This window comes from Coturnix japonica, chromosome 17, assembly GCF_054131305.1.
Source record: "Coturnix japonica strain WE chromosome 17, WE-NBRP24, whole genome shotgun sequence".
NCBI classification, from domain to species: Eukaryota; Metazoa; Chordata; class Aves; order Galliformes; family Phasianidae; genus Coturnix; species Coturnix japonica.
In genome coordinates, this window is record NC_140679.1 from 6,139,164 (window position 1) to 6,152,344 (window position 13,181).

The following is a 13,181-nucleotide window of genomic DNA, read 5'->3' on the forward strand; positions in this document are numbered from 1 at the left end:
AAACAGCTGTATAAGTAGTTTTTCCACCAAGAAAGTTGCTGAACAGAATTAAGTTCAGACTGGGGGCATTCTGACATGGGGAGAATTGAGACAAGCACAAGATAAATACAGGGTGGGTAGAGCCCAGCACAGGACAGAATGAATGTACTGACTTTTGGAAACATTGCCCTTCTCTGTCCGCAGAAAAGTACAAGGCAGACCTAAAAACAAGAGGTTGGTAATTGACCTTCTATGGAAATGAATCCTAGCCACAGTCTCGAGGAGTCTGTGAGCCTGAGATGCTCAACCAATGAGAGCCATGAGAGCATCACCTGCAGTGGGTTTAGGGCACAGAACAGAATTGATTTCACTGACTGGTGTGCAGTTTCTCCCTTGCCAATAGGGGATGTGCGCGCAGTATTGCAATAATGAATAAGCACTGCTGCTATCGCTGCCATCTTTGCCTAACTAGAAATCTTTGACTTTGAGAGTTTCTCACACAAGGGGAGAGGGTAAGAAAGTAAAGAGGCACAGAAAACTAAGGGAAACTGCTCTTCTTTATCTTATCTATAAAAATTGATACGATGCTGTTGTGCATTTTTTTTAATTTTATTTTTAATTTTTTGCTAATGTCAGTTAGATTGTTTTAAAATATCCACACACCAAAATCTGACTACCAAGCAAATGTAATGAAAATGAAATGAAGGTGAGTTAGTGGAAAGCACAAGGCCATATTATATTAGGCTCCAGCAAATTTACAGGCAGTCACTGCACGAAGAGGTAGATCTGAGTTGCACATTATATGATTCCCACAAAGATTAAGGAAATCTGAAGCTTTCAATATATTTTTTTAATTCTTTTTTCATTTCATTTTTAAACACCTGACCCAGACCCCAACCCTCACAGGAGCTGTAAAGATAACAGCATTAACCAGCAATGTAACTCTAATCCTAACCCTTACCCTGATTCTAAAATCGTCCCTAACTCCAAATGCAACAACAAAAATGATGCTAGAAGTTTGTAGCAAAAGGAACCTTAACCCTGATCATAATCCAAAAAAAAAATCATTATGGTAACAATAATCTTTACCTTAAGAGTAATATTAATCAGAGCCCAGATGATGCCTGCATCCAATCAGAAGCATGCTTTGCATTATTTAAGAGTTGTATTTTTTCCAATGAACTCTCTCTATTATCACGTTTATAAAGTAACAGAGTCTGTTCTTTTTCTCCTGACACTGTGCCTTACTCCTGACATCCCCTGGAAATGACCCAGATAGGGCACCATCAAAGTAATGCTAATAGTAATGTCAATCCTAAGGGTATCTCTAGCCTCAGTGTTAATGGGACGCTAACAACAATCCCAACAGCCTTAAACATTCTGGTGGTGTGAAAGAGGTGCTGCCTTGCACATGCTGGGCAGTCCCATTGCCTGTTAAATGCAGGCGGCAGCGTAGAAACATGATGCCCGTGGTCAGAATGCCCTGTGGCAGATCCTGGCACCGGAGAACTGACCGGAGAACCATGAGAGAACTGACAACAAATCACGCGACATCAGAACCGACCCAGTGGTTATTTACAAGCCTTGGGAGACCCAGACAGGATCTCAGAGTGGTGAATGTAGGTACAGAAGTTGTTACTACTCTGTTTTCTTCTAAAAGAAGTGTTTTTTTTTCATCTCAGAAGTTGGGGGGGGGGGGGGGGGGCGGGAAAGGGATATCAATTTAATTACTCATTAATTTATTGACAGACATTCACATTTGCTACGTTTGGAGAAGTTTTTATTTGTTTGCTGTGGTTTGGTTTTTTCTTTTTTTCTTTTTTTTTTCCCCCTTCCCTCCTCTTCCATCTTTGTGTTCTTCCCCTATAATCAAAAGAGAACGGATCCCCAGGGTCTGTCCCGCAGACGTTCTTTCCGTGGTCTCTGCTGCCACCTGCTGGCCAATACACGGAACTGCCACTGTTGGGCGTTTGGTGCCACAGGAAGCACAACGCAGATCTGAGTTCTGACCGGTCTACGCAGCAAATCCGCCAATCTTTATTGTGATAAGCCCTCCACATGGCATTGCGCATGCACTCGAACACGCAACAGGCATAGATTTCTCTTAACTCCTTGAGGAGCAGGCAAGCAGAACAACTGAGCGCACCACTGCTTGTGATTGGGCCACCCCCATCATAGAGATGTGTGTTAGATCTTTTACCCACCCCTGGACTGGCCTTGTTGTTTAACGATAACCTCTGAAATCTGAGCTACTGGTTCTACCACCTGTAGTGTAGAATAGGTAGCCAATAAATGCTTTTCAACTGTGATGTATCTTTATTCTGCTCCATGCCAAACCTGTGGCCAAAACCTCATAGGGGTTCACAAAGAACTCTGGCTCTGCCAGAGCCCCCATCCAGACCCTTCTTGAGTTACATTCACATCTAGTTTGGCTGAAAAGGTTGGACTATAAATACTCAGTGCTTGGGCCTGTTTAACAGATATTTTTTCCTGATTATGCTGTCCATCGATCTTTTTAAACTGAACTCCTGCTCTAATCTGGTCTTTAAACATTTGTTGTCTCAAGACCCTAATGGGTCCAGACTGGATTACCTTAGGGGCTGGACGCCTAAGTCATGGCAGCAGATGGTTCTCTGCCTTTCTCAGACCTTTCCACCACCATTCAGAGCCTGCATCTGGCCGTAGGCACTCTTGTCTCCCCATCAATTGGGCAGCCTGTTGTATTACAGCACCTGAGGGCCACTGGGGGGTTCAGTATGGATAACATAGACCCATACTGATGTAAAGGTGATGGCTGTAGGATGAGATCCCTCGTTCCTGATGAAAAATTTATTGACTGGGCTCTCAAAATCATCTTCATAGATTGCCTCTTTCATGCCTAATTCTCTAATATAATTTTGTTAGTCCTCCATAGAGGACCACAGGCTGATATTTAATGGTATGTCATTCTTATTTGGCCATGTTATATGACACACAGCCATAAATCATTCACTGATCAAATGGCTATCCTCATTATGTTGGACAGAGCATACAGTCTTTGCCTGAGGGCAGGGTGAGTAGTAATGGATGTCAGTTTTGAAATTTCCAGTCCATTCACCACAGCGCTTTCTGCCTCCATGTCCCATAACCAGAGCAGCTATGCTGGCATGCTCTCTTGGTTTCTGTCTAAACCACTGTACTATATCCATCAGTTCAGCTGCTGTATTATGGGCAGCAGGGTTTGGGGGGTTGGATACTGGTCAGGGCACTCCCACCAGCCTATCCTGCATTTTTTTTTTTTTTTTTTTTCATTTTTGGGTTACAATCAGTCAGATCTCAAATAGATCTAGTCCAAATGGAACCTCAAAATCTGACCTTTTAGTGCCTTCATTTACAGAGTCCATTTTATACAGATTCTCTTGTACAGGGTCCCCATGGTCTTCCAGAGAGATGTTCCTGATCTTCCATAGGAGAATGATTGAATTAGGTTTTTTCCCCATCAAAACTGCCACCTGTCTTTCCAGTTTTTCAACAGTATCATTCAATAGCTGATTTGCATCAGCCTGAGCCTCTTCAGTTATGTTCAGACAGTTCAAGGCCATTAAAAGTGGCCATGCCACCATGAACACAGCTAACTGTCATTCTCAAGTTGTAAGTATGTCTTTGCTAAGACCATGGAAATACTCAGTCAGGTGGGCCAGGGACTCATGGACCCTCCCTCCGTCCCACACACGGCCCCATTTTTCAGTGACAGAAGCAGTGCTGCATTTTGAGGATCCTAGGAATCCCAGGACATGCCCTGACAAAAAGTCATTCAAAGGGGTAGTCTTTCCCCATCCAAACAACTCCATGATATTCACAGAATCACAGAATTGTAGGGGTTGGAAGGGACCTCCAGAGACCACTGAGTCCAGCCCCCTGCCAAAGCAGGTTCCCTACACCACGTTGCACAGCTCAGCATCCAGGCAGGTCTTGAATATCTCCAGAGAAGGAGATTCCACAACCACCCTGGGCAGCCTGTTCCAGTGCTCTGTCACTCTCACCGTAAAGAAGTTATTGCACACATTAGTGCAGAACTTCCTATGGTGCAGTTTCTGTCTGTTTCCCCTTGTCCCGTCTCCACACACTGCTGAAAAGAGTCTGGCCTCAACACTTTGCCCCCCACACCTCAAATATTTATAGAACCTGGATCCTGTCCCCTCTCAGCCTTCTTTTCTCAAGGCTAAACAGACCCAGTTCCCTCAGTCTCTCCTCATTGGGGAGATGCTCCAGGCCCTTCACCATCTTAGTGGCCCTCTGCTGGACTCTTTCTAAGAGATCCCTGTCTTTTTTTTACTGGGGAGCCCAGAACTGGACACAATATTCCAGATGAGGCCTCACCAGGGCAGAGTAGAGGGGGAGGATCACCTCCTTCGACCTGCTGGACACGCTCTTTTTAATGCACCCCAGGATGCCATTGGCTTTTTTGGCTACAAGGGCACACTGCTGGCTCATGGTTAATCTGTCGTCCACCAGGACGCCCAGGTCCCTCTCAGCAGAGCTCCTCCCCAGCAGCTCTTCCCGCAGCCTGTACCGGTGCATGCAATTATTTCTCCCTAGGTGCAAGACTCTACACTTGCTTTTGTTAAACCTCATCCGGTTTCTTACTGCCCGGCTCTCCAGCCTGTCCAGGTCTCGCTGAATGGCAGCACAGCCTTCAGGTGTGTCAGCCAATCCTCCCAACTTCGTGTCATCAGCAAACTTGCTGAGGGTGGTCATTGATGAAGATGTTGAACAAGACCGGACTGAGCACAGACCCCTGGGGGATGCCGCTCGTTACAGGCCCTCAGCCAGACACTGCACCGCCAACGACAACACTCTGCACTCTGCCAGTCAGCCAATTCTCGACCCACTTCACTGTCCAATCACCTATCCCATACTTCCTCAGCTTTGTTATAAGGATGTCATGGGAGACTGTATCAGTTATAGAGGTTATAGAGTTCAATTCCTGTAGTCAATTTGGCGGCCCAGGTGGGACCAGCTCTGTTCGCTGCAGGACCAGCTGAGAGGGAGACACTTTTGGCGCACCCTGAGATTTCTCTGAAGGACTCCCTTCCTCACCTGATCACTGCAGGGACAGACAAGGACCACCCATAGGTGGACCAGGTATGTGTATGGTAAGTGGAGCCCATATGTCTTGAGGAGACATCCTACACAGTTTACAGCCATACGTGCTGCTCCCAGGGAGGTGAGCTCATGGCTTTGGTTGCCAGCTGGGGTAGGAAGACTCCTTGGGTGAGTTCCTATGAAAGGGAACTGTATGTCATATGAATGGAAACAAGAACAAGTACTCTCTCCCAGGTGGGTGACAATAGGAGGGACCTAGGTTGGTCTCTCCTACGGGTATGGGATATAGTGGATAGCCTGTCAAATGGTAGCCTGGGTTCTCCAAGTTGTAATCACGGGGGTTATAGGTTGTATGTTCAATATTATCATCTGCTTTAAGTGTTTGGTACCGTGTGTCAAGCCGACTCTGGGAAAAACATTAACGTTTGCAACTGGTCGACCAGAGTATGAGTGTTATTAAGATTCCAGCTAGAAAACGTTGTCAGCATTGTGTAGTATGAATAAACCATGGTTTTTGATCTAAATGTCAGAGTGAGTGTGGTGTGAGTGAGACACAGAACAGCTGCAGGTTGAGTGCCGAGTCCCGATCCATGTTTCCTTCCTCCTGTGAGGGAAATGGCCAGACACGGACAAAGTGAAAGACTGTGTTGTGTGTCCACTCATAAGTACTTTCTGCTTGTATGTAAGAAGACAGGAGTTTGTACTCTGTAGATTAGTAAGATTGTCCTGAGGAGAGGTGTACATTCCACCCGACCAATGAGTGTCAACCCATTTATGTAATACTATGTACTGCTTGCGAGGAAGTGTGTGAGGGAGGTGGTTCAATCAGTGCTGGTTCTGTGGCACAGTGTTTATAACTGAAGAATACAGACTGTATTAAGGGAGTTTATGTGAACTGAAGAACCGTACGTTTTGACAAACTGTTTTGATGGTATAAGAAAGTGTAATTGTTAATGATATATGAAAGTGTAGTTGAGGGAATGTGGAAGTGTATCTGAGCATAGAAATAGAGGAAGCATTTACAGAGGAAAAAGGATTAAAGTGAGTTTACCTGCATTGACATGAGAGCAACACCCTGCCAGACCGCTGCCCTGTGAGCTGAGCAGAGCAGAGCAGAGACACAGTCCCCATGTATCAGGTAGTGTTATTCTGCTTACCAAAAGAATGAGTTCACTACAGAAGAGGCAAATCTTCCCCTCTGCTCCATCTGTGGCATACTCTGGAGTTCAAGGCATTGCAAAGCTATGGCACATCTACTTTCTTTCAATGATGAAAACTTAGTGTGCTCTGGGCTCTCATTTCAATTGCATCTAAAGAAGTCTAGGGTCATGCCAGCTGACAGGAAGCTGGCAAATGTTGTCTCATTGTAAGGAAGAGCAAGAAAGATGACATGGGCAATTATGGACCTGTCAGTCCAGAGCCTGGTAAAATTATGGAGAAAATGATGGTGGGAGTTATGGAAAAACAGCTGAAGGACAATTCTGTCATTGGTCGCAGCCAACACAAGTTTGTGAGGCAAAGGTCCTGTTTAATTTAAGCTCATTTTGTGACACAGTTATCCGTTTAGTTGACCAAGGGAAGCCAGTTGATGTAATCCTTGAGGATTTCAGTGGAGATTTTGATTCTGTTTCTCACAACAACCTTCTGGACAGAATGTTCTGCATATGGCTAGACAGAAACACAATGTGGTGGGTGAGCAGTTGGCCAGTAGGTCAGTCCCAAAGGATTATAGTCAGTTTTTTCCATCAGGCTGGTAGATGGTCACTGTCGGGGTCCCCAGGGTTCCATTTTGGGGCCACTTTCCTTTCATGTTTATGCAGATGACTTGAATGCAGGACTAGAAGACGTTCTGAGCAAGTTTGCTGATGAGACCAGATGAGGAGGTGCTGTTGCCTCCACTGAGGGTGGAGAGGACTTGCAGAGAGATGTGGACAAGTCAGAGAAGTGGGTACCAGTTGGTACTAAGCACCAAGTGCATAAAGTATAACAAGAACAAGTGCCTGATTGTGCACCTGGGTAGGGGCAATGCTGGACATACACACTGACTGGATATGGGACACTGGAGAGGATTCTGACTGGAAATGGTTGGGGTGCTGGTCAGCATCACACTGAATGTGAGTCAGCAGTGTGCCAAGGCAGCCAGGAAAGACAACAGTCCCCTGGAGTGCATGAAGCAACTTATTGCCAGCTGGGTGAGGGAAAGGGTTGTCCCTCTGCTCTGCATTGCTACTGCCTCACTATGTTCTGGGCACCACAGAACATAAAGGACTTCAAACTCTGGGAGAATGTGCAAAGGAGGGCACTGAAACCGAGAGATCTGAAGTTCAGAGTTTCACAGGGATTGGCTGCTTGTTCAGACTGGGCCCTTCTCACATCCCTGCTCACATCCTGCAATGAAACATAGGTCTCATATGGGACATGAACCTCACAGCGTCCTTGCACCACATGTAGAGCCTGGGATCTTCTGTCCCCATGTCTTTCATTTAACATCATACAAAATTCCAACACATTGCCCCAGGAAATGCCCAGAGCCAACATGACATACAGGACCTCTCTACCACTGGTCTTGCAATCAGGGCTTGACCTGTCTGCTTTGTAAGGCAAAGGAGAGGTTTCTTAGCATGCCAGTGCCTTTGCCTGCCTGTAGTCATGGCTTCCAGTTATCTTCTCTAACAAGTCCCTTGGGAAGCTTACTTGGTAATGTTCCTCAGCGGGCCCATTAATACTCCAAGAAACTTCACTGTTACTTCTGACTTTGTCTTGTTGAGCACTTTGTGCAAACTTCTCTCTGCACTAGAGGCTGATGAACTCAGCATCAAATGCACCCTGGGACCATTATAACCTAAAGAATCTCCTGTGCCTTATGCCATCTTGTTATCTTCTTCAGGTTATCAGAACTTGTTCAGCAAAAAGGAGGGATATCTGGAGAGAGCTTAAAGAATCCAGTATAAATTTATTGTCTATTTATTTATAGTTGGGTTTAAAGAAGACATTAAAGCAGCACTGTGCAACTGATACCAATCCAGGATGTCCCAATGAGTTCTGTACTGTTACTGTGTTGACAAAGGTCCTTCTCAACCTCCCCACACAATTTCTGCTCACAATGGACCTATGGGACTTGCATCACTTTTCTTCACATCACTCTTCTCCTCTGCATTCATCCGCTCAGTGTTAAAACTGCTTTGCACCAACTCCCACTGGCTTTCCTCAGAGAACCAGCTACACATGGAAAAGGAAAGATTTCTCTTTTTTATCTGGCCAGCAAATGGAAAGAAAGGTGATGCAATTGAATGAACAGTAAAACACAGTGATCAACTGCATGCCATGTTCAAGCTGCATCTATTGAAGTTTGTCTTTCATATGGAATACTTTTAAAAGAAATGATTTATTCTGAGGTAGGATAGGATAGATTGAATCACAGTGAAGTAGTTGACAACAGAGGCCATCAGACTCTGGTAGATAGAGCAAATTCCAGTAATCTCCCTGGGATAGATCAGCCAGGTAGTTGAGAGGTATCAACTTAAAATTGATCAGGACTTCTGAGTATTTCACACATTGAGATGGGTTAACACATTCTCACTGATTCTCAGACTTTGGGGAGATGGAACAAATTCCAGTAATCCCCCTGAAAGTCAGAAATCAGACAGATAATTGGGAGGTATCTGACTGAACAAAGAGCAAGGGATGGAGAAATCTGGAGGGCAGTGGGAGTAGTTTGTGCCCAAATGGCCTGCTGAAAACATGCCCTTAACCATGGCCATTTCTTTAGGAGAGCTGAAAAAACTTGGAGGATGAGACACATCAAATAGGCAGCAGGGAAGAGTAGTGCTGGGCACCGGGCTATAGTCACAGGGCATTGGCACTGGCACCGCTGTCTGTGTCTCTGAATCTGAAGACATTTGTGTCCAGCGAACACAGTTCTGGAAAACATTGTAGTTTCAGTAAAAGAAAAAAAAAGACATCAAATCACCTCAAAGATTCATATTTACAACTTAAAATGGAACAAGACTCATGAGAATTTTTCATGTTGAGAAGGGTTAACACAATTTCAATGATTTCCATCTTTGTCTTCAATTATTTGTTTCAGTTTTATTGACATTTATGATCAACTATTAAGCTTACAGCCTCAAAATAAATAAAAAGAGATACATTTGCATCTTGCACGTGGCCTGATGCCCCTTTCACCTTCGCAGTTCCCACAAGTCCTTCCATGCCGGAGAGTATGAGATCCAGCAGAGCACCTCTCCTCTTTGGTTCCTCCACTGCTTGGTCAAGAAGCTGCCATCTGTGCTCTCCAGGGATCTGCTGGATGCCACATGCCCTGCTGTGCTGTCCCTGCTGCAGATAATGGAGTGACAAAGGCCACCAAATGGGACAAGGGACAAACAACATCAGATTCCCATCTGTCTGCAGAGGGCACCTTCCATTTACTCTCCCTGATCAGGAAGACAGGAAAAGACACTGATGGTCTCCTCTGTTTGCCATTTCCATTAGCTCTGACCTGTCTGCTCTTCCATCCCCAGGCAGAGCTCAGTGCACTCACACAGAGGGCATTCACCCTTCTTTATCTCCTCGCCCATCCATCCTAAAGACTCGGTATCCCCCTTGTGCTACAGTGCAGTTGTGGAAGCCATTAAACTGTGTCCCCATGGTCCAAACAGGAGCTCAGGCCTGCAGCTCTATCAAAATTTCTAGCTTCTTGTGTGTTGGTGTTTGCATTAGTGCAAAACCACAGAAGTAAACATCCTAATTGGAAAGCATCACTGGACATAGCCTGACTGGATAGCTCATCTATAGAATCAGTGTGCAGAAGGTGGCACACAAACATTAGACTGATCGTGGGCCTTGGAGTTGACACAGCAACATGGTCACACCATGGGCATGGCTTTCCTGAAGGCTCTGTGCTGCTCTTGCAGCTGTGAGTGAATTCACCAGACAGCCAGTGCTATCCCCTCTCTGGCCCTCGGCTGATGCCCAGGAAGGAGCTGTCTATCTCAGGGATTTCCCACATGGTTTACAAGCACTGGCACACATCAGGAGCAGCCCAGGCACCTTGGGCATCACCCAGTGTCTGTGTGTGAGCAGCTGCCTCCCAGCTGAAGGTCCGAGGACTCAGAGCAGGAGCTCACATGCAGGCAACTCCTTGTGCACTTCTGAACTGAACCAGAGGAATCCCAGCTCCTGTGGGTGTGTAGGGAGCTGAATCCCATTTCAGCTCCAGGATTTCTGTCAAGGGATGAGACTCCTGCACTGCCTCAGCTGGATCACTGCCCTGCACAGGGAAAGTCCAAACCTTGCCTTCCTTGTCTGGTTGCCCTTATTGTTTCATCAAACGATCTCTGGGAGCACTCCCCATATGTCTCCAATCAGTCACTGACCACTGGACATGTGGTGGTTAATTGAGCGAATTTCAAAGCACAGTCATGATGCTGTTGTCTTTCAGGAGCTGTTGGCCATGAGGACCCAGGGACATGTCAGGGGAGACAAGTCGGAAAGATAAAAATGACATAATCTGCTGCTTGCCTGTCCAGGCTCCTGGGACACAGGGAGCTCATAAAAGTGTGCAGGGCTGCAGAGAGACAGCTGTGCCCAGGAGCAGCTCTTGTGCACAGCACAGCCTGCAGGTGACAGAAGGAGAGGAGAGAAACTGAAGAGAGCTTGCAGGATGTGTGTGGTGTGAGCGGGCTGTGAGCTCACTGCAGGAGCATTGCTCACAGACCATGACAGGGTAAGTCTCACTGCAGACCATGAGCTCCTTTTCATAGAGGGTCAACTTAATTTGGGACATCCCATAGGAGATCTGGATGCAGGCACTGCATGCTTCTTTACTGTGGAAAAAGCCTTCTGCTCCAGCTGAGGGCTTCCATACTGCAGTATGAAATCACAGCCCTGAGGGCTGCATGTCCCAGCACGGCTGCAGGCTGTGCAGCCGGGGCTGCAGGCGGGTGCCCAGGGCTGTCCTGCAGAGCAGGGTCCCTGCTGTGCCCCAGGGGCTGTGTGCCGGGTATGGGACTCTGCCGCCTGCCAGGCTCAGCACTCAGCCTGCCCGGGGAGCTGCCCAGGGTGCTGCAGGGAGACGGGTGGGGGGAAGGAGCCCCCCGGCAGGGCTTGTGCTGCCACAGCTGCTGCCTGGGGCAGGGGATCACAACTCCACTGCACAACGGAATGTTTCTGAGGGCACTTTGCAAGAGGAGAGCCAAGGCAGGGGGTTTCCATTTCCTGTTCTGAGGCAAAGAGGTTTGGAGTCAGAAATCTAAAAGGGGCAATAAGAGTTCTGAGAATTTTTCATCAATCAATTGCTTGTTTTGTGAACACTCACACATGATGTGCTTTCAGTCTCCCCTTTCTCGAAGGATGGAATTATCATCATTTTCTGTAGGCATGAATAATTCACTTATCCTACAAACAGGCAGCATTTTCTAACTGAAACTGAATGCCACAGAAGCTCGGGTAGGGGGCTCTAAGAGCACTTGGGGTAAAGATATGAGACATGAAACAGATGAAAATATCCAGGGAGAAGGCATAAGAAAATAAAAGGAAGGTTAGAGCTCCATATGCTGCTTCTGCTTAAGGAATGCTGATCTACATGAAATTAAATGCAAGTAATGGTGCTAAATGTATACTGTTGTAGGAGAATTAAAACATTTCATAGTATAGCAGGAGTAGTGCCTCTGAGAATGGTCTGGATTTGTCATTATCTTCTGCACTCTGAGCAGGACTCCAAGCCCAACAACAGCAGATGTCCAACAGCAGCTCCATCAGCGAGTTCCTCCTGCTGCCGTTGGCAGACACGCGGCAGCTGCAGCTCCTGCACTTCTGGCTCTTCCTGGGCATCTACCTGGCTGCCCTCCTGGGCAACGGCCTCATCAGCACAGCCGTAGCCTGCGACCGCCGCCTGCACACCCCCATGTACTTCTTCCTCCTCAACCTGGCCCTCCTCGACCTGGGCTGCATCTCCACCACTCTCCCCAAAGCCATGGCCAACGCCCTCTGGGACACCAGGGCCATCTCCTACACAGGATGTGCTGCACAGCTCTTTTTCTTTTCCTTCTTCCTCTCAGCAGAGTATTCCCTTCTCACCATCATGTCCTATGACCGCTACGTTGCCATCTGCAAGCCCCTGCACTACGGGACCTTGATGGACAGCAGAGCTTGTGCCACCATGGCAGCAGCTGCCTGGGGCACTGGGGTTCTCTATTCCCTGCTGCACACTGCCTGTACGTTTTCACTGCCTCTCTGCCAAGGCAATGTTGTCAACCAGTTTTTCTGTGAAATCCCACAGATCCTCAAGCTCTCCTGCTCTGGCTCCTACCTCATGGAATTTGTATTTCTCTTTTTTGGTGTCAGTTTAGGCTTTGGTTGCTTTGTTTTCATAGTTGTGTCCTATGTGCACATCTTCATGGCTGTGCTGAGGATGCCCTCTGAGCAGGGACGGCACAAAGCCTTCTCCATGTGCCTCCCTCACCTGGCTGTGGTCTCCCTGTTTCTCAGCACTGGTGCTTTTGCCTACCTGAAGCCCCCGTCCATTTCCTCCCCACTCCTGGATCTGACAGTGGCACTTCTGTATGCAGTGGTTCCTCCAACACTAAACCCTATTATCTACAGCATGAGGAACAGGGAGATCAAGCACGCTTTCAGGAAGGTGTTGCAATAAGCACTATTCCAGCTACAATAAAATGCACAACTTCCTCAATAGGATTCCCAGTGGTGGTTCTTTATGTTTTATGCATCTTTGTCTGTTTGATTATGTGAGATATAGGAATGTGCAAAAAAAAAATGTTATTGAACTTATAAATAAAAATGTATTTAAATTCTTTCCTACCTAATTTCCATTTTCTCACTCCAAGAACTCATGTAAACATGGAACCAGATTCCCTGAATATGTTATAAGATACCTAAAAAGCTTTCAAAATAGACTTACTTAGATTTTCTTTCTTCCTACTTTGCCTGGATTTGGGGAGGTACAGCCACAGACAGCAGCTCAACGTGCTCTTTTCATTCATGTGCTCTTACCAGTGCTGCAGTGCTCTTGAGTCCTCTCATTTGTGCAGTCCTGAAGGTCTTGTGTGTCTCACAACAGTCCTGTTGCCTCTACAGCAGCAATCCAGGGCTGTAGT